The 22,923-nt window shown below is 49.6% G+C and overlaps 1 pseudogene; it reads left to right on the forward strand.

Annotated features, from left to right (window-relative positions):
* The first annotated feature begins 525 nt into the window (after positions 1–525).
* On the forward strand, positions 526–22,372 carry LOC141129512 (programmed cell death protein 4-like; annotated as a pseudogene).
* The last annotated feature ends 551 nt before the right edge of the window (positions 22,373–22,923 follow it).

The following is a 22,923-nucleotide window of genomic DNA, read 5'->3' on the forward strand; positions in this document are numbered from 1 at the left end:
TCCCGGATTGGTGGGAGTGTCCCGGATTTGGTGGAGTGTCCCGGATTTGGAGGGAGTGTCCCGGATTTGGTGGGAGTGTCCCGGATTTGGAGGGAGTGTCCCGGATTTGGTGGGAGTGTCCCGGATTTGGAGGGAGTGTCCCGGATTTGGTGGGAGTGTCCCGGATTTGGTGGGAGTGTCCCGGATTTGGTGGGAGTGTCCCGGGTTTGTCCCTCTTTTCTCCTCATTGGTCCCTCAAGTATTTCTCAGAGATAAACTTTTCATCTGATTTGCTGATTCTGTAAATTCCAGAAGCCGATATAAAGGAATACACTTGTGGGTGTGACCATCCTGTTTTTTATACAATTCTCCTTTAAGGGGGCGTGGCAGGGGTGTGTCCTATGCCTGAATAGTTTGAGAGGTGTGACAATCTGCTGACTGTGGGGACAAGCGGAGGGGGAGGAGCCAGGAGTACTGGGGGAGGGACCCCAGAAGAGGAGGATCCGAGGCCCATTACAGAGGAGGGAAGCAGAACATGTCCTTCCGAGACTGTCCAATCACTGTGAGCAGGTAAAGGGAGGGGGCGGAGTCTCACCACGAGGGAGGAGGAGCGGGGATAATATTTAGTAGGCGGGGTCTCGGTATCTGGGAGGAGTATTGATCAGTAGGAGCTCTCGAGGGGCGGGGTCTGAGTACGGAGGAGGAGGTGCGGTGATGATGTGTAGGGGGCGGGGTCTCAGTACGGAGGAGGAGGAGCGGTGATGATGTGTAGGGGGCGGGGTCTCAGTGCGGTGGTAATATTTAGGAGGCGGGGTCTCGGTATCTGGGAGGAGTATTGATCAGTAGGAGCTCTCGGAGGGGCGGGGTCTCAGTACGGAGGAGGAGGAGTGGTGATGATGTGTAGGGGGCGGGGTCTCAGTACGGAGGAGGAGCGGTGATGATGTGTAGGGGGCGGGGGTCTCGGTACGGAGGAGGAGCGGTGATGATGTGTAGGGGGCGGGGTCTCAGTACGGAGGAGGAGCGGTGATGATGTGTAGGGGGCGGGGTCTCGGTACGGAGGAGGAGCGGTGATGATGTGTAGGGGGCGGGGTCTCAGTACGGAGGAGGAGCGGTGATGATATGCAGGGGCGGAGTCTCAGTGCGGTGGTAATATGTAGGAGGCGGGGTCTCGGTATCTGGGAGGAGTATTGATCAGTAGGGGGGCGGTGTCTCAGTGCGGTGATGATGTGTGGGAGGGGGCGTGGTGTGAGGACGTCACTTCCGGTAGAGTGGTGTGTACGGCTGTGTTGGTGGAGGTGAGGGTGACACGCTGTGTGGGGTGAGATGTGATGAGAGGGGGGGAGGGGAGGGATTATTATGGGATGATGGAGGAGATAATAATGATGATGAGAGGGGGGGAGGTGTCGGTGTAGTATTAGGGGGAGGGGATGATCTCCGGACAGTCGGTGGTCGGTACTCCTCCCCCCGGTGTGTGCGGTGATCGGTGAGTACCGGGCCCTATAGATCTCTATATAATATATGAAGAGATCTCACCACGTGCTCCACATTCCTCTCCATATGTTATATGACCCCGCCCACCCCGACCTGTCACTCATCACCCGGCCCCGCCCTCCCTCCCTCCCTCCCACTAATACTACTACACAGGCCCCGCCTTCTCTGTCACTCCGCACCCAGCCCCGCCCACCCTCTGCTAACACTAATACACAGGCCCCGCCTTCTCTCCTGTCACTCCATTAAGCCCCACCCACTCTGAATAACAATAAACCCCGCCCCCTCTTCTATTTCTGAAACTTTAACCCCTTCCCTGCTGTACTCCTCCCCTCCCCCCATCCTTATCTAATATTAACCCCTTCCCTGCTGTACTCCCCCTCCCCCATCCTTATCTAATATTAACCCCTTCCCTGCTGTACTCCCCCCCCCCCATCCTTATCTAATATTAACCCCTTCCCTGCTGTACTCCTCCCCCCATCCTTATCTAATATTAACCCCTTCCCTGCTGTACTCCTCCCCCCCATCCTTATCTAATATTAACCCCTTCCCTGCTGTACTCCTCCCCCCATCCTTATCTAATATTAACCCCTTCCCTGCTGTACTCCTCCCCCCATCCTTATCTAATATTAACCCCTTCCCTGCTGTACTCCCCTCCCCCATCCTTATCTAATATTAACCCCTTCCCTGCTGTACTCCTCCCCCCATCCTTATCTAATATTAACCCCTTCCCTGCTGTACTCCCCCCCATCCTTATCTAATATTAACCCCTTCCCTGCTGTACTCCCCCCATCCTTATCTAATATTAACCCCTTCCCTGCTGTACTCCTCCCCCCCCCATCCTTATCTAATATTAACCCCTTCCCTGCTGTACTCCCCCCCCATCCTTATCTAATATTAACCCTTCCCTGCTGTACTCCCCCCCATCCTTATCTAATATTAACCCCTTCCCTGCTGTACTCCTCCCCCCCATCCTTATCTAATATTAACCCCTTCCCTGCTGTACTCCTCCCCCATCCTTATCTAATATTAACCCCTTCCCTGCTGTACTCCTCCCCCCCATCCTTATCTAATATTAACCCCTTCCCTGCTGTACTCCCCCCCATCCTTATCTAATATTAACCCCTTCCCTGCTGTACTCCCCCTCCCCATCCTTATCTAATATTAACCCTTCCCTGCTGTACTCCCCCCCCCCCATCCTTATCTAATATTAACCCCTTCCCTGCTGTACTCCCCCCCATCCTTATCTAATATTAACCCCTTCCCTGCTGTACTCCTCCCCCCCATCCTTATCTAATATTAACCCCTTCCTGCTGTACTCCCCCCCCCACCCATCCTTATCTAATATTAACCCCTTCCTGCTGTACTCCTCCCCCCCATCCTTATCTAATATTAACCCCTTCCCTGCTGTACTCCCCCCCATCCTTATCTAATATTAACCCCTTCCCTGCTGTACTCCCCCTCCCCCATCCTTATCTAATATTAACCCCTTCCCTGCTGTACTCCCCCTCCCCCATCCTTATCTAATATTAACCCCTTCCCTGCTGTACTCCCCCTCCCCCATCCTTATCTAATATTAACCCCTTCCCTGCTGTACTCCCCCCCCATCCTTATCTAATATTAACCCTTCCCTGCTGTACTCCTCCTCCCCCATCCTTATCTAATATTAACCCCTTCCCTGCTGTACTCCCCCCCCCCATCCTTATCTAATATTAACCCCTTCCCTGCTGTACTCCTCCCCCCCATCCTTATCTAATATTAACCCCTTCCCTGCTGTACTCCCCCCCCATCCTTATCTAATATTAACCCCTTCCCTGCTGTACTCCCCCTCCCCCATCCTTATCTAATATTAACCCCTTCCCTGCTGTACTCCCCCCCCCCACCCATCCTTATCTAATATTAACCCCTTCCCTGCTGTACTCCTCCCCCCCATCCTTATCTAATATTAACCCCTTCCCTGCTGTACTCCTCCCCCATCCTTATTTAATATTAACCCCTTCCCTGCTGTACTCCTCCCCCCTCATCCTTATCTAATATTAACCCCTTCCCTGCTGTACTCCCCCCCCCCATCCTTATCTAATATTAACCCCTTCCCTGCTGTACTCCTCCCCCCATCCTTATCTAATATAACCCTTCCCCGCTGTACTCCTCCCCCATCCTTATCTAATATTAACCCCTTCCCTGCTGTACTCCTCCCCCCTCATCCTTATCTAATATTAACCCCTTCCCTGCTGTACTCCCCCCCCCATCCTTATCTAATATTAACCCCTTCCCTGCTGTACTCCTCCCCCCCCATCCTTATCTAATATTAACCCCTTCCCTGCTGTACTCCCCCCCATCCTTATCTAATATTAACCCCTTCCCTGCTGTACTCCCCCCCCCCCATCCTTATCTAATATTAACCCCTTCCCTGCTGTACTCCTCCCCCCATCCTTATCTAATATTAACCCCTTCCCTGCTGTACTCCCCCCCCCCCATCCTTATCTAATATTAACCCCTTCCCTGCTGTACTCCCCCCCCATCCTTATCTAATATTAACCCCTTCCCTGCTGTACTCCCCCCCCCCATCCTTATCTAATATTAACCCCTTCCTGCTGTACTCCCCCCCCATCCTTATCTAATATTAACCCCTTCCCTGCTGTACTCCCCCCCCATCCTTATCTAATATTAACCCCTTCCCTGCTGTACTCCCCCCCCCCATCCTTATCTAATATTAACCCCTTCCCTGCTGTACTCCCCCCCCCCATCCTTATCTAATATTAACCCCTTCCCTGCTGTACTCCCCCCCCCCCACCCATCCTTATCTAATATTAACCCCTTCCCTGCTGTACTCCTCCCCCCCATCCTTATCTAATATTAACCCTTCCCTGCTGTACTCCCCCCCCCCCATCCTTATCTAATATTAACCCCTTCCCTGCTGTACTCCCCCCCCCCATCCTTATCTAATATTAACCCCTTCCCTGCTGTACTCCCCCCCCATCCTTATCTAATATTAACCCCTTCCCTGCTGTACTCCCCCCCCATCCTTATCTAATATTAACCCCTTCCCTGCTGTACTCCTCCCCATCCTTATCTAATATTAACCCCTTCCCTGCTGTACTCCCCCCCCATCCTTATCTAATATTAACCCCTTCCCTGCTGTACTCCCCCCCATCCTTATCTAATATTAACCCCTTCCCTGCTGTACTCCCCCCCATCCTTATCTAATATTAACCCCTTCCCTGCTGTACTCCCCCCCCCATCCTTATCTAATATTAACCCCTTCCCTGCTGTACTCCCCCCCCCATCCTTATCTAATATTAACCCCTTCCCTGCTGTACTCCTCCCTCCATCCTTATCTAATATTAACCCCTTCCCTGCTGTACTCCCCCCCATCCTTATCTAATATTAACCCCTTCCTGCTGTACTCCCCCTCCCCATCTAATATTAACCCCTTCCCTGCTGTACTCCTCCCCCCATCCTTATCTAATATTAACCCCTTCCCTGCTGTACTCCTCCCCCCATCCTTATCTAATATTAACCCCTTCCTGCTGTACTCCCCCCCCCCATCCTTATCTAATATTAACCCCTTCCCTGCTGTACTCCTCCCCCCATCCTTATCTAATATTAACCCCTTCCCTGCTGTACTCCCCCCATCCTTATCTAATATTAACCCCTTCCCTGCTGTACTCCTCCCCCCCATCCTTATCTAATATTAACCCCTTCCCTGCTGTACTCCTCCCCCCCATCCTTATCTAATATTAACCCCTTCCCTGCTGTACTCCCCCCATCCTTATCTAATATTAACCCCTTCCCTGCTGTACTCCTCCCCCATCCTTATCTAATATTAACCCCTTCCCTGCTGTACTCCCCCTCCCCCATCTTATCTAATATTAACCCCTTCCCTGCTGTACTCCCCCCCCCATCCTTATCTAATATTAACCCCTTCCCTGCTGTACTCCTCCCCCTATCCTTATCTAATATTAACCCCTTCCCTGCTGTACTCCTCCCCCATCCTTATCTAATATTAACCCCTTCCCTGCTGTACTCCCCCCCCATCCTTATCTAATATTAACCCCTTCCCTGCTGCACTCCTCCCCCATCCTTATCTAATATTAACCCCTTCCCTGCTGTACTCCTCCCCCCATCCTTATCTAATATTAACCCCTTCCCTGCTGTACTCCTCCCCCCATCCTTATCTAATATTAACCCCTTCCCTGCTGTACTCCTCCCCCCATCCTTATCTAATATTAACCCCTTCCCTGCTGTACTCCTCCCCCCATCCTTATCTAATATTAACCCTTCCCTGCTGTACTCCTCCCCCCATCCTTATCTAATATTAACCCCTTCCCTGCTGTACTCCTCCCCCCCATCCTTATCTAATATTAACCCCCTTCCCTGCTGTACTCCTCCCCCCCATCCTTATCTAATATTAACCCCCTTCCCTGCTGTACTCCTCCCCCCCATCCTTATCTAATATTAACCCCTTCCCTGCTGTACTCCTCCCCCATCCTTATCTAATATTAACCCCTTCCCTGCTGTACTCCTCCCCCCCATCCTTATCTAATATTAACCCCTTCCCTGCTGTACTCCTCCCCCCATCCTTATCTAATATTAACCCCTTCCCTGCTGTACTCCTCCCCCATCCTTATCTAATATTAACCCCTTCCCTGCTGTACTCCTCCCCCCCCATCCTTATCTAATATTAACCCCTTCCCTGCTGTACTCCTCCCCCCCATCCTTATCTAATATTAACCCCTTCCCTGCTGTACTCCTCCCCCCCATCCTTATCTAATATTAACCCCTTCCCTGCTGTACTCCTCCCCCCCATCCTTATCTAATATTAACCCCTTCCCTGCTGTACTCCTCCCCCCATCCTTATCTGATATTAACCCCTTCCCTGCTGTACTCCTCCCCCATCCTTATCTAATATTAACCCCTTCCCTGCTGTACTCCCCCCCATCCTTATCTAATATTAACCCCTTCCATGCTGTACTCCTCCCCCATCCTTATCTAATATTAACCCCTTCCCTGCTGTACTCCCCCCCCATCCTTATCTAATATTAACCCCTTCCCTGCTGTACTCCTCCCCCCATCCTTATCTAATATTAACCCCTTCCCTGCTGTACTCCTCCCCACATCCTTATCTAATATTAACCCCTTCCCTGCTGTACTCCTCCCCCCCATCCTTATCTAATATGAACCCCTTCCCTGCTGTACCCCCCATCCTTATCTAATATTAACCCCTTCCCTGCTGTACTCCTCCCCCCATCCTTATCTAATATTAACCCCTTCCCTGCTGTACTCCTCCCCCCATCCTTATCTAATATTAACCCCTTCCCTGCTGTACTCCTCCCCCCATCCTTATCTAATATTAACCCCTTCCCTGCTGTACTCCCCCCCCCCCCCATCCTTATCTAATATTTACCCCTTCCCTGCTGTACTCCTCCCCCCATCCTTATCTAATATTAACCCCTTCCCTGCTGTACTCCTTCCCCCATCCTTATCTAATATTAACCCCCTTCCCTGCTCTACTCCCCCCCATCCTTATCTAATATTAACCCCTTCCCTGCTGTACTCCCCCCCCCATCCTTATCTAATATTAACCCCTTCCCTGCTGTACTCCTCCCCCCATCCTTATCTAATATTAACCCCTTCCCTGCTGTACTCCTCCCCCCATCCTTATCTAATATTAACCCCTTCCCTGCTGTACTCCTCCCCCCCCATCCTTATCTAATATTAACCCCTTCCCTGCTGTACTCCTCCCCCCCCATCCTTATCTAATATTAACCCTTCCCTGCTGTACTCCTCCCCCCATCCTTATCTAATATTAACCCCTTCCTGCTGTACTCCTCCCCCCATCCTTATCTAATATTAACCCCTTCCCTGCTGTACTCCTCCCCCCATCCTTATCTAATATTAACCCCTTCCCTGCTGTACTCCTCCCCCCCATCCTTATCTAATATTAACCCCTTCCCTGCTGTACCCCCCATCCTTATCTAATATTAACCCCTTCCTGCTGTACTCCTCCCCCCATCCTTATCTAATATTAACCCCTTCCCTGCTGTACTCCCCCTCCCATCCTTATCTAATATTAACCCCTTCCCTGCTGTACTCCTCCCCCATCCTTATCTAATATTAACCCCTTCCTGCTGTACTCCCCCCCCCATCCTTATCTAATATTAACCCCTTCCCTGCTGTACTCCCCCTCCCCATCCTTATCTAATATTAACCCTTCCCTGCTGTACTCCTCCCCCCATCCTTATCTAATATTAACCCCTTCCTGCTGTACTCCCCCCCCCATCCTTATCTAATATTAACCCCTTCCCTGCTGTACTCCTCCCCCCATCCTTATCTAATATTAACCCCTTCCCTGCTGTACTCCTCCCCATCCTTATCTAATATTAACCCCTTCCCTGCTGTACCCCCCATCCTTATCTAATATTAACCCTTCCCTGCTTTACTCCTCCTCCCATCCTTATCTAATATTAACCCCTTCCCTGCTGTACTCCTCCCCCATCCTTATCTAATATTAACCCCTTCCCTGCTGTACTCCTCCCCCATCCTTATCTAATATTAACCCCTTCCCTGCTTTACTCCTCCTCCCATCCTTATCTAATATTAACCCCTTCCCTGCTGTACTCCTCCCCCCATCCTTATCTAATATTAACCCCTTCCCTGCTGTACCCCCCATCCTTATCTAATATTAACCCCTTCCCTGCTGTACTCCCCCTCCCCATCCTTATCTAATATTAACCCCTTCCTGCTGTACTCCTCCCCCATCCTTATCTAATATTAACCCCTTCCCTGCTGTACTCCTCCTCCCCCATCCTTATCTAATATTAATCCCTTCCCTGCTGTACTCCTCCCCCCATCCTTATCTAATATTAACCCCTTCCCTGCTGTACTCCTCCCCCCCATCTTATCTAATATTAACCCCTTCCCTGCTGTACTCCTCCCCCCCATCCTTATCTAATATTAACCCCTTCCCTGCTGTACTCCTCCCCCCCCATCCTTATCTAATATTAACCCCTTCCCTGCTGTACTCCTCCCCCCCATCCTTATCTAATATTAACCCCTTCCCTGCTGTACTCCTCCCCCCATCCTTATCTAATATTAACCCCTTCCCTGCTGTACTCCTCCCCCCATCCTTATCTAATATTAACCCCTTCCCTGCTGTACTCCTCCCCCCCATCCTTATCTAATATTAACCCCTTCCCTGCTGTACTCCCCCCCCCCCCATCCTTATCTAATATTAACCCCTTCCCTGCTGTACTCCTCCCCCCCATCCTTATCTAATATTAACCCCTTCCCTGCTGTACCCCCCATCCTTATCTAATATTAACCCCTTCCCTGCTGTACACCCCCCCCCCCATCCTTATCTAATATTAACCCCTTCCCTGCTGTACTCCCCCCCCCCCCCATCCTTATCTAATATTTACCCCTTCCCTGCTGTACTCCTTCCCCCATCCTTATCTAATATTTACCCCTTCCCTGCTGTACTCCTCCCCCCATCCTTATCTAATATTAACCCCTTCCCTGCTGTACTCCTCCCCCCATCCTTATCTAATATTAACCCCTTCCCTGCTGTACCCCCCCCATCCTTATCTAATATTAACCCCTTCCCTGCTGTACTCCTCCCCCATCCTTATCTAATATTAACTCCTTCCCTGCTGTACTCCTCCCCCCATCCTTATCTAATATTAACCCCTTTCCTGCTGTACTCCTCCCCCCATCCTTATCTAATATTAACCCCTTCCCTGCTGTACTCCCCCCCCCCCATCCTTATCTAATATTTACCCCTTCCCTGCTGTACTCCTCCCCCCATCCTTATCTAATATTAACCCCTTCCCTGCTGTACTCCTCCCCCGGCCCGGTGTGACCTGTGATAGGATTGGAGTTCCCATTAACCCCTTCTTGTCCTCTGCAGGGCTCGGCACCTCCGGTGGGATCATCTCCTAGGATGGGTCCGGGTGAGGACGAGGCTCCGCGGGCGGAGGAGCTCAGCGATGAGGAAGTGTCGCCTGATTGGACTCCACAGGAGAAGGCTCTACATGAAGCCAAAATGAAAGCCAAAGCCAAGCGCCGGCTCCGCCGAACGTCCTCCCGAGACTCCACCAGGGAATCGGAGAGCGCCGATAACACAGTGGAGCCGGTCAGCCCGCGGGGGAAGGTCAACGACCGCAAATCACGTATGGGCAAGGGACGGGGCCTGCCAAAGAAAGGTGAGAGAACGGGAGGATGGTAGAGATGGGTGGGAGCAGTGGGAATTGGTCAGGACAGATTGGTGGTGACCTGTTCGGGGGAGGATTGCTCTGAGCGAAGATAGTGAATATTGATTAGGATGGGGATTGGTCTGGGTTGGCATGGTAACAATTGATTAGGTTGTGGATTGGTCTGGTCTTAGATGGTGTTGATTGGTCAGGCTGTTGATTTGGTCAAGTTAGCGATTATATGGGCCAAGATGGTGATGGTTGGTCAGGGTTATGGTTGGCTTGGGCCGGGATAACGAGGGTTAGCCTGGGCCGGGAAAGGCGAGGGTTGGTTTGGCCTGGGCCAGGATGGTGACTGTTAGTCAGGGTGAGAGTTGGGCTGGGCCAGGATGGTGAGGGGAGGGTCGGCCTGGGCCGGGATAGTGAGGATTGGGTGGAGATGAGGGTTGGTCTGGGCCGGGATGATGGTTGGTCAGGGTTGGGCTGGGATGGTGAGGGTTGGTCAGGGTGAGGGTTGGCCTGGGGCGGGAATGGTGAGGATTGGGCGGAGATGATAAGAGTTGGTCAGGGTATGGATTGGCCTGGGCCGGGATGGTGAGGATTGGGTGAAGATAAGGGTTGGTCTGGGCCGGGATGATGATGGTTGGTCAGGGTTAGGGTTGCCCTGGGCAGGATAGTAAGGATTGTTCTGGGCCGGATGGTGAGGATTGGCTGAGATAAGGGTTGGTCAGGATGTGGATTGGTCTGGGCCAGGATGATGATGGGTGGTCAGGGTTAGTGTTGGTCTGGTGCAGGATGGTGCCGATTGGAAGGAGATAAGGGTTGGTCTGGGCCAGGATGATGATGGTTGGTCAGAGTTAGGGTTGGCCTGGGGTGGGATGGTGAGGATTGGGTGGAGATAAGGGTTGGTCTGGGCCGGGATGATGATGATGATGGTTGGTCTGGGCCAGGATAGTGAGGATTGGGCGGAGATAAGGTTTGGTCAGGGTATGGATTGGCCTGCGCCAGGATGGCGAGGGTTGGCCTGGGCTGGGATTGTGACTGTTGGTCAGGGTGATGGTTGGCCTGGGCCGGGATGGTGAGGGTTGGTTAGGATTGGCCTGGGCCGGGATGGTGAGGGTTGGTTAGGATTGGCCTGGCCGGGATGGTGAGGGTTGGTTAGGATTGGCCTGGGCCGGGATGGTGAGGGTTGGTTAGGTTGATGGTTGGGATGGTGAGGGTTGGTTAGGGTTTGCCTGGGCTGGTGACTGTAGGTCAGGGTGATGGTTGGCCTGGGCCGGGATGGTGAGGGTTGGTTAGGGTTGGCCTGGGCTGGGATGGTGATGGTTGGTGCAGGTGGGAACAGCAGGGATTGGTCAGGTAGGAATTCTGGGATGTAATAAAGTGAATTACAAATCTCTGCTTTTCTCTACAGGGGGAGCCGGTGGAAAGGGGGTCTGGGGGCCCCGGGGCAGATCTACAGTTACCAGGAGCCAGATGTCCGAGACCCCAACTATGACGAGTCTGCCCAGGTGAGCAGCCATAGACAGGGTGATACTAGGGGTACATGGCAGCCTTTGTATGATCTGAGATGAATCCATGCACTCCCTTACCCTGACCCTGCATGGTCATCTCCTGCTATTCCCCATACAGGTCTGTCTGATTCCTCATAGTGGTCCTCAGTCTTCTTCATCCTCTGGTTTCGCTCCTCTTATCATGTCTGTCCCATAGGGTGCCACAGTGTACCAGAAGGTGGTGCCGGAGCTGGACGAGGCAGAACTCCAGAAGGCGGTCATCCCATGGTGCAGGAGTACTTCGAACACGGAGACACCGGGGAGGTCATAGTGAGTATAGGGACCCCGGTACAATATAAGAGGCCGGTCTTCACTCCGAGAACCAGCATCATGTCCTAACAGCTGCCAGACCTAAAGTGGAGCTCTAGGCCTACTGATAGAGTTGAAACACATATGGGTGACCTGCGTGTATTACGTCTGTAATTCTGTTTGGCTGGTTTTGTGCTTCGAACACTAAATAACCAGGAGGGGGCGACACCACCATTCATAGCCCGCAGCTCTCTGCAGCCAGGCAGGAAGCTCATGGTATTACAAGTATAGTTGTGTGTCTGAGCTCCACTGGAGTCTGGTGGACTGATGACATGACGTGGGTTGGGTTGGGTGGTCAGCCTGCTGTGTGGTTGGTGGTCAGATCATTGTGTGTGTGTGTGTCCTGATTGTCTCCATCCTCCATTCCAGGCTCTCCTCTGTGAGCTGAATTTGGGCGGTCAGAGGCCCGAGGTCTCCCGCCTGGCCGTGTCTCTGTCCCTGGAAGGGAAGGCCAGCCACCGAGAACTGACCTCCCGTCTCCTGTCTGACCTGCTGGGGAAAGTGCTGACCGAAGAGGACATGGCTCGGGCCTTTGACAAGCTGCTCACCAACTTACCTGACCTTATCCTGGACACTCCTGAGGCTCCGCAGGTAAGTACATGGTGGCTGTTTCCATGAGCACCGCCCATTCCTGGGTGACAGGAGGCCCGTATGGTTTATGTGATACTAAAGAACGGGGATGTGGAAGGCTCAGAGTGGGGGGCAAGGAGGGTCATAGCGAAGGGAAGGTCGGAATGGATTGAGGAGGGTAAGAGCAGGGAGGGTTACCACGGGAACAGGCAGCGGGGGAGGGTTTAGAATGAGGGACATGGAAAAGTTAGGCACATGGGCGGGGGGGGGGGGCAGTAAAGGCCAGTGGGGGACATTTGGGGTAATTGGGTTGAAGCGAAGCTGTGGGCGATGATGTTGTATTTGAAAATGGAAGTTCTCCAGTGTGAGAAGGTTGGGACGGTTGGCCTGTAGGGATTGAGGGGCTGGATGTTGTCAATTATAAAATTGGTTTAAGGATAATGGTGGTCTTTATGGATGAGGATGACCTTCAAATGGTGATGGGTATGGAGATTTTTTTTTTTTCTTCAAGTAGAATTTCTTTAAGGGTCATTTCGGGAAGGAAGTAGTTGGAAGATGACGCAAATGTTGGGGGGAGGGTGGGGTGATGGTGGACTATAGTGATGGAGGGTAAGGATCAGGATAAGAAGAGTTTTATAAACAAAGCATGAGGATGGACTGCTGTATCTTGTAGATGCTTTTTAGCTTTGTACCATCACCGTTGACTTTAAGGTTGTGGAGGATGAGGAGGACATTTTTGGTGTTGAGGAGATGAAAGACAGCGATGAGGATGTGAACACAGGGACTTGGAATAAAGCAGATAATGTGGATGGAGATGAGGATTGGAATGGTGGGTCATACCATCTCTAATAACTTGGGGAGATTGTAGAGGATGAGGAGGACCTTTTGATGTTGAGGAGCAGCATTGAGGATGTTGGGATGGAGACTAGAAAGGGATGGTGGATCATACCTTCTCTAATAACTTGGGGGGGGGGGTTGTAGATGAAGAGGGACCTTTATTGAAGTTGAGTAGATGAAGGACAGTGATGAGGATGTGAACAAAACACTGGAACATGGAATGAGGCAGGAAAATGGGGTGGAATCTAGGGAGAATGAGTATTTGGATGGTGGATGGTACCATCTCCAATAACTTGACAGGGGTTGTAGGGGGTAAGGAACCTTTTGATGGTGAGGAGATGGATAGCAATAAGGATGCATATGTTGGGTTTTGGAATTAACCAGATAATTGGGATGGAGACTAGGTAGGATGAGGATTTGGATGGTACCATCACTAATAACATGGGGGGGGGGGTTGTAGAGGATGGGGGTGGACCTTTCATTGTTGAGTAGATGGGCAATAATGATGATGTAAACATTGAGAACACTGGAACTTGGAATGAAGTAGAAAAATGGGGATGTTGGCATTTAGAAAGGTTGAGGATTTGGATGGTGGATGGTACTATCTCCAATAACTTTGGGGGTGGAGGTTGTAAAGGAGGAGGACCTTTTTTGATGTTGAGAAGATGAACAGCAATGAGCAGGTGAACAGTAGAAAATGAGATCGGGACTAGGAAGGATGAGAATTTGGATGGTGGAGGGAACCATCTCCAATAACTTGGAGGGGGTGAGGGGAACCTTTCGATGTTGAGGAGATGAAGGATGGCAATGAGGCTGCAAATGTTGGATGTGGGAACCAGATAATTGCTATGGAGACTAGTTAGGATGAGGATTTGGATGGTACCATCACTAATAACATGGGGGGGGTTTAGAGGATGGGGTGGACCTTTCAATGTTGAGTAGATGGACAATAATGATGATGTAAGCATTGGGAATACTGGAACTTGGAATGAAGCAGGAAAATGGGGGTGGAATCTAGGAAGCATGAGGATTTGGATGGTGGATGGTACCATCTCCAATAACTTGACAGGGGTTGTAGGGGGTAAAGAACCTTTTGATGTTGAGGAGATTGATAGCAATAAGGATGCATATGTTGGGTTTTGGAATGAACCAGGTAATTGAGATGAGGACTAGGTAGGACAAGGATTTGGATGGTACCATCACTAATAGCATGGGGGGGGGGATGGAGTAGATGGACAATAATAATGATGATGTAAACATTGAGAACACTGGAACTTGGAATGAAGCAGAAAAATGGGATATTGGAATTTAGAAAGGTTGAGGATTTGGATGGAGGAAGGTACTATCTCCAATAACTTTGGGGGTGGGGGTTGTAGAGGAGGAGGACCTTTTTTCATGTTGAGAAGATGGACAGCAATGGGGAGGTAAATAGAATATGAGATCGAGACTAGGAAGGATGAGACTTTGGATGGTGGAAAGAACCATCACTAGGAGAACCATCAGAAGTTGTAAGGTGACCCCGGGCTGATGTTGGGGTTGTGTCTTGCAGATGCTGGGACAGTTCATCGCTCGTGCTGTGGCTGATCACGCATTGCCTCTTACTTTCCTGGACCGGTACAAGGGACGCGTTGACTGTGAGCATGCGCGGTGAGAGGGGTGGTGGGTTTTGAGGAGAGGGGATTGTGTGTTGATCCTCCAGGTCGTACATCAAGCCTTCTTCATACTTTTTGTTGATGAAAAATGGAGATAATTGTAGATGGTGGAAGGAGCACCACATCAAAATGTAACCGTCCAAGCGCTACGTCCGTCCAAAGAAGAACCAGAGGTGTGGCCTTTGGGTGAAGGGGAGTGGCCCACCAAATATTGGTGACACTTCCATATTTAATCGGACGACTCTTTCTGAATGAACTTTAAACTCTGCCTCTTACCTCCTGGATGTGGTGCTCCTACTCATCATCCCGGTATTAACTTCCGCATATGTGAGCTGCCAGAGACCTCGATCTCCATCCATAGAACGTATAGAGAACTTTGGACGATGGAAATAAACCTGATATGCCAGTTCAAAACTCCCCTTTTAAACTGCCCCTAATGACAAACCTGTGTGGGGGTGGGATATTGTGAATGGGATGGTCAACGCAGACCCTGGGCTTGGGGGGGGAGGATACCACGGGGTGGGGAGGAACACCATGGACACACTGTAGAATAAAGTGGCGGCATCTAGCGGCCAAACTCTATATGGCATGGCCTTAAACCCTTATATCCCATTTTATAGAGTCATTTAGATGCATCAATTAAAATTCTAAAAACAAAAATAATACTAAAATAAATTATATTTGTCTTTCACTGACCTCCCACTATGGAGAGAAAGACAAGGAGGAAAAAAGCCAGAAAAATGTTAAGAAAAAAAAAAAAAAAGGAGAAGAAATCTTGTATTAATGTTTGGCCGGGTTACATAGAGCCTACGGTATTCAGCACCAGATATGATGAAAGCCCATCTAGGTGGTTATAATAAACCACAAATAGGCACAAGCGTATCAAATCACTATGGCCCATATATTAACTAGGTGAATCTTCATGTTACCGAATGCTCTATGTTAATTAATACCCTGTAGGTCAATCCAAAAAATCATGTAACGTAAATATGTGACTAAAAAAACTAGATGCCGCCACTTTGTTCTGTGTGGTATATTTACATATTATTAACAAATAATGAGTTTACATACAACCGATATGCACAGTCCTTTGTACTGTAGATTGTGTATATATAAATAACAGTATGGTGCACTGTTTTAGTTAAGGGAGGACATCGATTAATACCGGGGTCTTTCCCTGCTAACACACTGGCGTCTGCCCCATTTGCAATATGGCGGCATCCGCATCATCCACTGCTCGGACCTCAGGACTGGGCGGTTCCTTTGTAATCAACTGGCATATAATTTGGTGGTGATCAGCACGCTGCCCGTGCCCCCTGGACGACGTCAGGTTTGACGAAACGACGTAGGAGAGCGGCGTGCTGACGCCACCACAACACTAACACGCAGTCCCGGAAGCTACGGGCGTTTGCAGAGAGAGAGCCGGCCGGCTCGTATATCCATTATTGCCTGAAACATTTTCGTATACAATGTGAGTGCATTACTGTTTTTATAAATAAAATCTTATACGTTTTTTTACACTATGGGAGCCCCTTTTCTCTCTTATATGACTGGACAAGCTGTTTGTGGGTCATTTAAGACAAACAGGAGGACTTGATCTGATTTTACATCCATCCCAATTTGAGACTGTGGCTGGGTTATAAGCCAAAAGGCGTATTCGATCTCCTGACCAGAGATCAAGGGAGCTGGTAAGAGGCAGTTGTTTGAAGGTGAAGGACTGTCCTATCTCCAACACTATTTTCTACGGTGGATTTGAGTGTGATGTCACTTTTGCTGGGGATGAAGATCTGTGTCCTATGGTGATCTTCTGTCGGACAACAATCGACACTGTTTGGATGTTTTTGATGGACTCATTAATTTGATGTACACTTATTTTCCTTACAACTTAAGTTTATTTAGCGCGGTTTCTTTTATTATTATTATTTTAACATTTTGTATTGTGGGTATCTCACATTTTTGCAACCGCAGCTTACTATTCAATCTGTGGTATAGACAGCAGATCAATTAATGTATGTCATATTTACCCTTTCTGACAGCGCTGTATTTTTTTTTATATTTTACACTGTAGAATGTCTATTGTTTGACACCGTGCAACAAGGGGGGTGGTGTGTGGAAAGGGACACCCGCTGACATCGTGCATGGGAAGGGGGAGACACTATGGACCAGTGCATGGGAAAAGAGCACCACTGACACTGTGCGTGGGAGCACCATGGATTCTGTGTGAGGAAAGGGGGACTTCACTGACACAGCACTGCCTTAACCCTCTTGGGCATGGAGGTCACCAGAGCTTCACAGGTTGTCACTGGAGTCCTCTTCCCCTCCTCCATGATGACATCACAGAGCTGGTGGATGTTAGAGACCTTGCGCTCCTCCACCTTCCGTTTGAGGATGTCCACAGATCATCAATAGGGTTTAGGTCTGGAGACATGCTTGGCCAGTCCATCTCCTTTACCCTCAGCTTCTTTAGCAAGGCAGTGGTGGTCTTGGAGGTGTGTTTGGGGTGGTTATCATGTTGGAATACTGCCCTGCGGCCCAGTCTCTGAAGGGAGGGGATCATGCTCTGCTTCAGTATATCACAGTACATGTTGGCATTCATGGTCCCCTCAATGATCTGTAGCTCCCCAGTGCCAGCAGCACTCATGCAGCCCCAGACCATGACACTCCCACCACCATGCTTGACTGTAGACAAGACACACTTGTCTTTGTCCTCCTCACCTGGTTGCCCCCACACACGCTTGTCACCATCTGAACCAAATACGTTTATCTTGGTCTCATCAGACCACAGGACATGGTTCCAGTAATCCATGTCCTTAGTCTGCTTGTCTTCAGCCAACTGTTTGTGGTCTTTCTTGTGCATCATCTTTAGAAGAGGCTTCCTTCTGGGACGACAGCCATGCAGACCAATGTGCGGCGTATGGTCTGATCACCGACAGGCTGACCCCCCACCCCTACAACCTCTGCAGCAATGCTGGCAACACTCATACGTCTATTTCCCAAAGACAACCTCTGGATATGACGCTGAGCACGTGACCTCAACTTCTTTGGTGGACCATGGCGAGGCCTGTTCTGAGGGGAACCTGTCCTGTTATACCGCTGTATGGTCTTGGCCACCGTGCTGCAGCTCAGTTTCAGAGTCTTGGCGATCTTCTTATAGCCTAGGCCATCTTTATGTAGAGCAACAATTCTTTTTTTCAGAACTCAGAGAGTTCTTTGCCATGAGGTGCCATGTTGTACTTCCAGTGACCAGTATGAGAGAGTGAGAGCGATGACACCAAATTTAACACACCTGCTCCCCATTCACACCTGAGACCTTGTAACACTAACGAGTCACATGACACCGGGGAGGGAAAATGGCTAATTGGGCCCAATTTGGAGATTATCACTTAGGGGTGTACTGACTTTTGTTGCCAGCGGTTTAGACATTAATGGCTGTGTGTTGAGTTATTTTGAGGGGACAGTAAATTTACACTGTTATACAAGCTGTACACTCACTACTTTACATTGTAGACAAGTGTCATTTCTTCAGTGACATGAAAAGATACAAGAAAAGATTTACACACATGTGACTGAGGGGTGTACTTACTTTTGTCAGATACTGTAGATATATATAATGACGTTTCCTTAATTGGCTTTGCTAGACATCTGAGATCCTCTAATCGTCTTCCCTCAGGGCCGCCTTGGACCGCGCTGCCGTCCTTCTTAGAATGAAGAGAGAGATCATCCGGCTGGACAACGTGGTGGGGAGTCGGAGGAGGACAGAGACCCGTGAAACATCTCGTCAAAGAGGTAACCCAACAGGGGGACGAGGCCTTAAGGAGCTCCGGCCAACATTTCAGCTGTTTGTGTACCAAAGAACGGTGTAGACTTGTTCTGGGATTAGATTTATAAATCCTTGATAAGGATACATTCTATTGTCTGAGATTCATAAACCATAGATGGCTGTATTTCTTATCTTCTGGGATAAGATGTATAAATCATGGAAAAGGATGAATTGTATCTCCATGGGATGAGATTATAAACCATGAGAGTAGAATTTCTTGGTGGGAGATTTGTGGGGAGGAAGTGGTTTGATTGGAGATCACACGAATGTTGGGGGAGGGTGGGGGGTGATGGGTGCACTATAGGGATTGAGGTACAGATTAGGATGAGATTTATAAATCAAGGATGATGATGGAAGGCTGTGTAGACCTTTTGTAAGCATTTGTACCATCAACAAAAACTTTGGGGTTGTGGAGGATGAGGACGTTTGATGTTGAGGAGATGGACAGTGATGAGGATAGGATGAAGATCGGGGCTAGAGACGTGTTGGGATTAGAGTTTAGGGATTTAGGGTGAATATTAGGACTAGAGACCAGTGTGGGGATTAGAGGTTAGGGTTGGGATTTAGGGTTAGGAGTTAGGATGAAGATTGGGGTTAGAGACCAGTATTATAATTAGAGGTTAGGGTTGGGATTTGGGGTTAGGATGAAGATTAGGGCTAGAGACCATTGTGGGGAATAGAGGTTGGGATTTAGGATTAGGAGTTAGGATGAAGGTTAAGGCTGTAGACCAGTGTTGAGATTTAGGGTTAGGAGTTAGGAAGAAGATTAGGGTTAGAGACCAGTGTTGGAATTAGAGGTTAGGGTTGGGATTTAGGGTTTGGATGAAGGTTAGGGCTGGAGACCAGTGTTGGAATTAGAGGTTAGGGTTGGGATTTAGGGTTAGGATGAAGATTAGGACTAGAGACCTGTGTGGGGAATAGAGGTTAGGGTTGGGATGAAGATTAGGGCTAGAGACCAGTGTTGGGATTAGAGGTTAGTGTTGGGATTTAGGGTTTGGATGAAGATTAGGGTTAGAGACCAGTGTTGGGATTAGAGATTAGGGTTTGCATGAAGGTTAGGGCTGGAGACCAGTGTGGGGATTAGAGGTTAGGATTTAGGGTTAGGATGAAGATTGGGGCTAGAGACCAGTGTGGGGATTAGAGGTTAGGGTTGGGATTTGGGTTTAGGATGAAGATTAGGGTTAGAGACCAGTATGGGGAATAGAGGTTGGGATTTTAGGATTATGAGTTAGGATGAAGGTTAAGGCTGTAGACCAGTGTTGAGATTTAGGGTTAGGAGTTAGGATGAAGATTAGGGTTAGAGACCAGTGTTGGGATTAGAGTTTAGGGTGAAGATTAGGGTTAGAGACCAGTATGGGGAATAGAGGTTGGGATTTAGGATTAGGAGTTAGGATGAAGGTTAAGGCTGTAGACCAGTGTTGGGATTTAGGGTTAGGAGTTAGGGTGACGGTTAGGGCTTGAGACCAGTGTTGGGGATTATGGTTTGGGGTTATTTATTAGAGTGAAGGGTAAGGCTAGTGGTTAGGAAAAGGCTCCTCACCCTGAAAGTTGGGTTGAGGGATGGAGCAAGTAGATCTAGAGACTAGGAAGAGCGGTTAAACGAAGATACGAGTGTTGGAGGCCAATTGAAAAATAGTCTGGAGGTTGGGCTTGTGGTCAGGTTTGGGGGGTGGAGGTTAGGCATATAAGAGTCATTTGTAGAGTCAAGGGTGAGGTTAGATTGTAGAAAAGGCTTTCCTTTTAGAGGTGGGTTCAGGCAACGTTGGGGTTAGAAATAGGGGTTCACTGTTAAATGAGTGGTTAGAGGCCAAGTCTAGGGTTGGTGCTTCTGTTGAGGGCTTGGATTAAATCGAAAGTAGAGACAATGGTTGGGTTTAGAGTTGGTGAAGATTTAGGGTGTGAAGGCAAGGTTAGGTTGGGAACCAGATTGAGGTCATGGCTTGGTAGAATTGGGGTCATGTTAGGTTGAGGACCGCATTGGGGACAGAGCTTAGTTTAGTTTTGGGGTCATAAGTTTAAGAATTAGAATGGGCTTGTACCTGACTTGAGGGACCAGAAATGGTGGGTGTGTTAGCTGAGATTTAGCATTGGGGGTTTGTAGGGAACTACTACTGAGCATGTTCATGGTTGCACTAAGACCTTGTGTACCTTACGTAGAGGCAGATGACATCATTCAGTCTGATGACACATTGTTCTCCTCCTCCCAGATGAACCTTCTCCTCAAGGAGTTCCTGTCATCGGGTCAGATGTCTGAGGCGGAGCGATGTCTGCGGGATCTGGAGGTTCCTCACTTCCACCATGAGCTCGTCTACGAGGTATCGGCAACAGAATTGAATTTGGTTTTGGTGGCACTTGGAATAGAAATTTTTGCATTATTTGGGAGGGTATGAGGAAATCTGAAGGCACCAATCATACCCAGAGGAGGGAGGTGTGTCAATGGTATAGAGCTAATACACGGCACACACGTCATTCATGTATAACCTCCGCTCTATTATTCTCTTGTCCTCAGGCGGTGGTCATGGTGTTGGAAGGCTCAGCGGAGGGCCATATCATGATGGTGGTGAAGTTGTTGAAGGCGTTGTATGACAGTGGTATGATCACATTGGACCAGATGAACCGGGTAATATGACCTGCACCTACTATAGAGTGTTACGTGTGTGTTTTCCCGAGAGTGGCCCTCACTGTCCTGTGTCCTGCAGGGGTTCCAGCGTGTCTACTCGGAGCTCCCGATCTCAGCCTGGATGTACCAAATGCTCAGAATGTCATGGAGAAACTGGTAGACCTCTGTTACCAGGAGGGTGCCATCACCCAACAGCTGCGGGACCAGTGTCCACTCAGGTGTGTGTGAGGGGGAGGAGCTTAGAGGAGGCTTCCTTCCTGTACCTGGGGATTGAGGGAGAGGAGCTTAGAGGAGGCTTCTTTCTGTACCTGGGAATTGAGGGGGAGCAGCTTAGAGGAGACTTTTTTTTCTGTACCTCGGGATTGAGGGGGGAGGAGCTTATAGGAGACTTCCTTCCTGTACCTGGGAATTGAGGGGGAGGGGCTTAGAGGAGACTTCCTTCCTGTACCTGGGAATTGAGGGGGAGGAGCTTAGAGGAGACTTCCTTCCTGTACCTGGAATTGAGGGGGAGGGGCTTAGAGGAGACTTCCTTCCTGTACCTGGGAATTGAGGGGGAGGAGCTTAGAGGAGACTTCCTTCCTGTACCTGGGAATTGAGGGGGAGCAGCTTAGAGGAGACTTTTTTTTTCTGTACCTCGGGATTGAGGGGGAGGAGCTTAGAGGAGACTTCTTTCTGTACCTGGGAATTGAGGGGGAGGAGCTTAGAAGATGCTTCTTTCTGTACCTGGGGATTGAGGGAGAAGGAGCTTAGAGGAGACTTTTTTTTCTGTACCTGGGGATTGAGGGGGGAGGAACTTAGAGGAGACTTCCTTCCTGTACCTGGAGGGGGAGGAGCTTAGAGGAGACTTTTTTTCTGTACCTGGGGATTGAGGGGGAGGAGCTTAGAGGAGACTTTTTTCTGTACCTGAGGATTGAGGGGCTTAGAGGGTGCTTCCTTCCCGTACCTGGGCATTGAGGGGGAGGAGCTTAGAGGGGGCATCCCATACCTGGGGGTTGGGGGCTTTCTTTTTGTTATGAGGTATGGAGGGGGGGGGGGAGCAGCTTAGGGAGGCTTTCTTCCTGTATCAGAGGGAGGAGGAGTTTAAAAGCGGTCTCCTTCCAGCCGCCATGTTTGGTGATGAGGATTTTTGGGTCAGGTGATCTTATAGTAACCATTCCTCAGACACCAATCTCTCACCCTCTGTCCCCCTCTCTCTCCCGCAGGGGCCGCAAACGTTTTGTCAGCGAGGGAGACGGAGGACTCGTCAAACAGTGACTCGACCCCTCCCCCCCTGGCCTGGAGGTCAGAGATTCGGGGGAGACCGAGATCTTCTGGTGTACAAACCAACCAAAATAAATGGGGAAATTGGGAAATGACTGGCTGGTGTTTTTAATGATGACCTGTGCTGAGGGTACATATGAGCTTATTAAACCTTACACACCCATACACCGGTACAATGTCCCCCCATACACCACCGATTTAGCAGAAACATACCCCCCCATACATTATTAGCAATATGATGACCCCCCCCAAATATGCATCACTGATGACTCCAATTCGCTGACTCTGTGACTGCCCCGTGCCCCCTCCCCCTTTATAGTAACAAGGCTGTTTTATCCAAAAGCCCCCTTAGTGGTCCTTCTAAGTCTGCTGGACAAAGTTAAAAGGCCACGCAGTGGATTATGGTTGAAAATAAAATTAGCCAGGTGAGTTTTTAGACTTTGCTTGCACCATGAACCCATCATAGGGGGTAACAAATCTCATCATCTAAGGGAGACCCTTCAGAGTAAAGGGCTCAATCTCAACTCCTAGGCCAGTACACCCATCTAACCGACTCCCTACATGACCTGATGAAGACCACCCAATGTAAAGGGCTGACTCCCACTGTCTAGACCAGTTCACACGTCTACCGAATCCTCACATC

The sequence above is a fragment of the Aquarana catesbeiana genome, linkage group LG01 (assembly GCF_042186555.1).
Source record: "Aquarana catesbeiana isolate 2022-GZ linkage group LG01, ASM4218655v1, whole genome shotgun sequence".
NCBI classification, from domain to species: Eukaryota; Metazoa; Chordata; class Amphibia; order Anura; family Ranidae; genus Aquarana; species Aquarana catesbeiana.